The sequence below is a fragment of the Asparagus officinalis genome, chromosome 4 (genome assembly GCF_001876935.1).
Source record: "Asparagus officinalis chromosome 4, Aspof.V1, whole genome shotgun sequence".
Lineage (NCBI taxonomy): Eukaryota > Viridiplantae > Streptophyta > Magnoliopsida > Asparagales > Asparagaceae > Asparagus > Asparagus officinalis.
Genome location: NC_033797.1, coordinates 66,701,141 through 66,708,149, shown reverse-complemented (window position 1 = coordinate 66,708,149; position 7,009 = coordinate 66,701,141).

Sequence of the window (7,009 nt, the reverse complement as noted above, 5' to 3'; positions counted from 1 at the left end):
CTGAAGGGAGGTGACCAGATCCAGCCCCAGCTCCCCTCACTACTTCAAGTAGTGAGAAATTTTTTTTAGTAAGGCCTTTGTTCTGAGATCTGGGTCTTGTATATAGAACAAGAATCCAGCTGGGCTTTTCCCTTGGAGAGCGTGAGCAGAGAGAGAAGACAGTGGGATGGGTCAGATTTTATAATGATGAAAAGGGTAGTGAAAAGGAAAAGCGAACAAGCGTCATGTTACTCTATCTTTTAATTTTATTTATTTATTTTTATTTATTTATTTTTTTCCCCTCTCTTGGGTGTTACTGTGAAGACAATGGACACCTGTGGGGATTTAGGGAGGATTAGGGGCTGTCATAATTTGTGGGATTTTGTTTGTTAAGGGATGAAAATGACAGAGAAAGATGTTGAGAGAGGGTTAATTGAGCGGTGTTAGAGGCACATCATGAGGCACACCTCCGGTCACACTTCCCCCCACCTGCTACAGTGCAGGGGGCTCCACAGGAGATTTTTAAAAAAATCTCCTGTGGGACCCCCTGCACTGTAGCAGGTAGGGGGGAGTGTGACCGGAGGTGTGCCTCTAAGGGGCTGTTTGGTTGTATGTTTTTACCATGTAAAAGGATGGAAAGTGTAAAAAAATGGGTCCTAATGTCAGTTTTCATCACTTTCAATTGTTTGTTTATAGTTGTGAAAATAGTGTAAAGTAATTTCATATGCTGATGTGGCTTGTAAAGTGATTTCATAAAAAAAAACATGATTTAAGCGTCATGTTACTCTATCTTTTAATTTTATTTTATTTTTTCCCCCTCTCTTGGGTGATAGTGTGAAGACAATGGACACCTGTGGGGATTTAGGGAGGATTAGGGGCTGTCATAATTTGTGGGATTTTGTTTGTTAAGGGATGAAAATGACAGAGAAAGATGTTGAGAGAGGGTTTATTTTGATTGCTAAGTGCGGAGGACGATCTGCTCGGATTAGTTATTCTCAGCTGACAAAAAGGCTGTTTTTTTTCCAATGGATTGGTATTTAATTGGTTGTTATTTTTGCTCACCTTCTAGATTTGTGAGGACAGGTGTGTACCTTCTTTCAAAGTTTATGTTCTTTTACAAAATAGTATAATTTGAGATATACGGAGTGACAACTTATTTTGATAAACACGCTAATAAAAAATAGCTATTTATATGATGAAATTATAAAATTTATTCGCCCCGCTAATCATATCATACTCCTTTTAAAAGCACAAATTTAAAAAAAAAATTCTATAGACAAAAAATTTATTCACCCCGCTAATCATATGACCCCGCTAATAGCTTAAAGCAGACAATCTTTTAATAGTTGTTGTTGACACAGTGTAAGCGGCAAGGAATTAATGGCTATAAAAATTTAGAGATAAAAAAGAAAATAATTTGAGGAGATATACAGAGGGTCAATAATCACGGTTGTACGCTAAAATTGTGGGTCATTAAATAGTTCTTGTGAGCTGCGATGAGTCCACATGAGAGCGTCACGAGCCTTCTACACGTAGAAATAATAAAGACAAGATGATACAAATGAAATGCGTCGGCATGAGAATCTACCAAACTTTTGATTCGATTTACATATGTAGGATGGTAAAACTACTAAACCTTGACTCTTTGGTAAGCGAGAATTACAGTTGTAAAAACATAGTACAATTTTTTTTTTTTTCCGTCGAAAGGCAGCCAAACGGCCAAAGCTAACTTTAACTCTTAAAAGATCGTTAAAAAAATGTAATAGCTCTTAAAAAAGTCCCTATACAAGATATCACTAAGAAAATAAGGGAGGTGACGAAGATGATAGTCCTTTCTTCACTAGTATATATGTACAATTATTCTCCTCATGGAGGACATGTACAATTCGATGTCCTTATTGCTTAATTAATAACCCCGTAATATTCTTTATAAGATTAAAATATGGATTATTCGGAACAACACCTTGAATTGCCGAAGTGAAATCCGTATTGATAATGATTTTTTTTTTAAAAATTCTCCTAAGAACATAAAATATGAGACCAACAGGGGGGACAGGTGAGGTATCATCCTCCTATTGCATAATGAACTGACCATAATTAATGATGATCAGCTCATTATGCAATAGGAGGTGGACATCTCACATGCCCCCCTGTTGGTCCTATATTTGGGTCATCGTAGCAAAGCTTTTTTTTAAAATACCTTACCCCAAGCCTGTTAGGATATGTGAAGCCTAACTATCAGATATGCCCTATGCTTCAGAAGAGAGGAGGAACAAAGTTGGAACAGGAGGAACATGATCGACGACGACGAAGTTCAAGCAAAACGACGAAGAAGAGATTTTACAGCTTTGCGGTCGACCGACCATGGCGCGGCAGTCGACCGCCTATGTGCACAGCTGGGTGCACAGACCAGGAGCTCATCGCGGTCGACCGCATGTGGCGCTGCGGTCGACCGCTCAAAGTCCAGAGAGCAGGCCAGAGTTCTGTCTTCGTCGCGGTCGACCGAGCATGTCGCTGCGGTCGACCGCCCAAAGTCCAGAGAGCTCGATCAGGAATAGGATTCGTCGCGGTCGACCGCACGTGGTGCTGCGGTCGACCGGAGTCGGGTTTTGGCCCAGTTTCGAATTTTAACCTGTTTTGTTCTGTTTCCTTCTTTATTTGTTAAATCCTTAAGTCTATAAAAGGGTTGGCTAGGGCATGATGTATTTAGACGAAAATTAGTGAATTTTTCTCCTGCGGCGGCCGTGGACGTAGTTTCTCACATTGAGAAGCGAACCACGTAAATCTTGTGTGTTTGTGACTGTTTGATTTTCTCTCTCTCTCCCCTAAATCTCTATTTCCAAATCGCATCAGGGGGTGGTAAATCCCCAACAAGTGGTATCAGAGCGACCAGGTTCGGCGCGAGCGATTTGAGGTCAGAGACAATGGGATCTGAGAAGGAAACATCCAAGATTGAGAAGTTTGATGGAACAAACTTCGGGTTCTGGAAGATGCAGATGGATGACTACCTCTATCAGAAGGATTTATACCTACCATTGGGAGAGAAGCCGACGGATATGAAAGATGCGGATTGGAAGCTATTGGATCGAAAGGCCCTTGGAGCGATCAGGTTGACCTTGTCTAAATCAGTAGCGTTCAACATCAAGAATCAGAATACGACGACGGATCTCATGGCGACGTTGTCCAGTATGTATGAGCAGCCCTCTGTGGCGAATAAGGTACATCTCATTAAAAAGTTGTTTAATTTGAGGATGTCCGAGAGCCAGAAATTCAAGGAACACCTGAACGAGTTTAACGAGATCACGGATCAACTAAACTCGGTCAATATTCAGTTTGACGATGAAATCCAAGCCCTCTTGATACTTGGTCAATTGCCCGACAGTTGGAAGGGTACCGTTATCTCGATCAGCGGATCATGTGGCAAATCAAAACTGAAGTTTTCAGAGGTGGTGGACATGATTATGACTGAGGAAATAAGAAGACAAGAGGAAGGGATTTCTAATTCAGGGTCGGCGTTGAATCTTGAGGGCAGAGGAAGAAACAGAAACAGAAATAGAGGGAGTAGCCGAGGAAGATCTAACTCGAGGAACGGAAGGCCAAAGTCCAGGAACCGCAAGGGCAAGAAGGAAATAGACTGCTGGAATTGTGGTAAGTTTGGCCACTATGAAAATCAGTGCCGAGAACCCCAAGAAGGACAAGGAGAACAAGACTGAAGCGAACGTGGTCTCAGGAGAATCAGATGATGCCCTAATCTGTTCGTTGGAGAGCAAAACTGAATCGTGGGTGCTGGATTCAGGAGCTTCGTTTCATGCTACCTCAAATAGAGATTTATTTGAGAACTACGTTTCAGGAAACCTAGGAAAAGTCTATCTTGGTGATGATCAGCCTTGTGACATTGTTGGCAAAGGAGTCGTGCAAATCAAGCTCAATGGGTCTACATGGAAGCTGAGTGATGTGAGACATGTTCCTAGCTTGAGGAAAAATCTGATTTCCATAGGACAATTGGCGAAAGAGGGATACGTATCAACCTTTGCATGTGATCCATGGTTATTGCCCGTGGTACGAAGACGGGATCTCTCTATATGACGATAGATGCATGAGGTTCCATTGCAGTGGCTGAAGGCAGTGAAGACCCAAATTTGTGGTACCAGAGGCTAGGTCACATGAGTAACAAAGGCCTAAAGGTTATGCAGTCGAACGGGAAGTTACTAGGTTTGAGATCAGTTGATATTGATCTATGTGAAAGCTGCATTCTAGGGAAACAAAAGAGAATAAGCTTCAAAAGGGTTAGCAGAACCCCTAAAGAAGAGAAGCTTGAGTTAGTTCACACAGATGTGTGGGGTCCAGCATCAGTACCATCTTGAGTTAGTTCACACAGATGTGTGGGGTCCAGCATCAGTACCATCCACCGGCGGAAGGTTATATTTCGTGACCTTTATAGATGATCACTCGAGGAAGACTTGGGTTTATTTCATGAAACACAAATCAGAAGTGTTTGAAGTCTTCAAGCGATGGAAGGCTATGGTTGAGAACGAGACCGGTTTGAAGATCAAGAAGCTTCGTTCTGACAACGGTGGCGAGTATGAAGACTCAGAGTTCAAGAAGTTCTGTTATGACAACGACATTAGATTAGAGAGGACAGTGCCAGGTACACCCCAGCAGAATGGCGTAGCAGAACGGATGAACAGAACTTTGACTGAGAGAGCCAGAAGTATGCGGTTACAAGCAGGTTTTCCAAATCAATTCTGGGCAGAAGCAGTCAACACAGCTGCCTACTTGATCAACCGGGGACCATCAGTGCCTTTGGAGCACAAAATACCTGAAGAAGTATGGAGTGGAAAGCAGGTAAATCTCTCTCACCTGAGAGTATTTGGATGTGTTTCATATGTACATCTGAGTGATCATGCTAGAAGCAAACTCGATCCTAAGTCCTTAAAATGTTTCTTTGTTGGCTATGGCGGCGATGAGTTTGGCTACACGTTCTGGGATGAGCAGAACAAGAATATCATCAGAAGCAGGGATGTGGTCTTTAACGAATCAGTCCTCTACAAAGACCGTGATGCAGTTCAGCCCACTAGCTCGATGCAGAGTGATCCTACATATTTTGAGTCAGATGATGCCTCAAGTGGAGCCAATCCCGAAGCTAGTTCTGATGAAGAAGAAGAGATGGTGGATGAGACCACTTCAGAGGGGGCAGATAAAGATGGAGAGACTGTTTCGCCCGTTAGAGAGTTGAGGCGGTCATCTAGAGTCCCCAAGCCTAATCCAAAGTATCCATCACTACAGCCCAGAGCTCATCTCAACTACCTATTGTTGAGTGACGGTGGAGAGCCAGAAAGCTATGATGAGGCAGCAAGTGTGAGCTCGCCATGAAAGATGAAATAAAATCCTTGAACACCAACAAGACATGGGAACTTGCGAAGCTACCAACGGGGAAAAAGGCCTTGAGCAATAAATGGGTGTACAGAATCAAAGAGGAACATGATGGTTCCAAGAGATACAAGGCCAGATTGGTGGTTAAAGGATTTCAGCAGAGGGAAGGAGTTGATTACACAGAGATCTTCTCTCCAGTAGTCAAACTGACTACCATCAGAACAGTCCTGAGTATTGTTGCAGCTGAAGATCTATATCTCGAGCAGCTAGATGTAAAGACAGCTTTCCTCCACGGTGATCTAGAGGAAGAGATATATATGCAGCAGCCAGAGGGGTTTACTCAGAAGGGAAAAGAGAGGATGGTATGCAGATTGAAGAAGAGCTTGTACGGCCTGAAACAAGCTCCAAGGCAATGGTACAAAAAGTTTGATGGATTCATGCACAAGAACGGTTATTCCAGATGCAATGCTGATCATTGCTGTTTTGTCAAAGAGTTTGACAAGAGTTACATCATCCTACTCCTATATGTCGACGACATGCTAGTAGCCGACTCAGATATGACAGAGATCAAGAAACTAAAGAAGCAACTGTCGAGTGAGTTCGACATGAAGGATCTAGGCGCAGCGAAGCAGATATTGGGAATGAAGATCAGTAGAGATAAACTCTTGGGCACACTGCGGCTATCTCAGGCCGAGTATATTCGACGGGTGCTTGAGTGATTCGGCATGAGTGGTGTTAAGGCCGTTAGCACACCGTTAGCTAGTCATTTCAGATTGACTAAGGAGCAGTGCCCCGAGACTGATGAAGAGAAGGAATACATGGCTAAGGTTCCATATGCTTCAGCCATTGGAAGCCTCATGTACGCCATGGTATGCACGAGACCTGACATTGCCCATGCAGTGGGAGCAGTGAGTAGATTTATGTCAGATCCAGGAGAGCAGCACTGGGAAGCAGTAAAGTGGATTCTGAGATACCTGCGAGGTACAATAGAAGACTGTTTATGCTTCAGGAGAGGCAAGTTAGTTCTGCAGGGTTTTATTGATGCAGACTATGCTGGTGAGATAGACCAGAGAACGAGCACTACAGGATATGTATTCACTTTGGGCTCTACAGCTATTAGTTGGATTTCTCAGTTGCAGAAGATCGTTGCTTTATCAACGACAGAGGCTGAATATGTTGCGGTGACAGAGGCAAGCAAGGAGATGATATGGTTGCAGGGTTTCTTGGAGGAGCTAGGACAGAAGAGTGAGAAGAATGTCTTACATTGTGATAGCCAGAGCGCAATTCATTTGGCAAAGAATCCCGCTTTTCATGCAAGGACCAAACACATACAGGTCCGCTACCACTTCATAAGATCAGCGTTGGACGAGGACATGTTGGAACTTGAGAAGATTCAAGGAAGCAAGAATCCAGCTGATATGCTTACCAAGGTTGTCACTACAGAGAAACTGAAGTTGTGCTCAACTTCAGTTGGCCTCAGCACTTGATGATATGGAGGCCGTCGCCGCAGAGAGAGCTGAAAGAGATTGATAGTTAGTCTCCAAGTGGGAGATTGTTAGAATATGTGAAGTCTAACTATCAGACATGCCATATACTTCAGAATGAAGAGGAACAAAGTGGAACAGGAGGAACAGGATCGACGACGACGAAGTTCAAG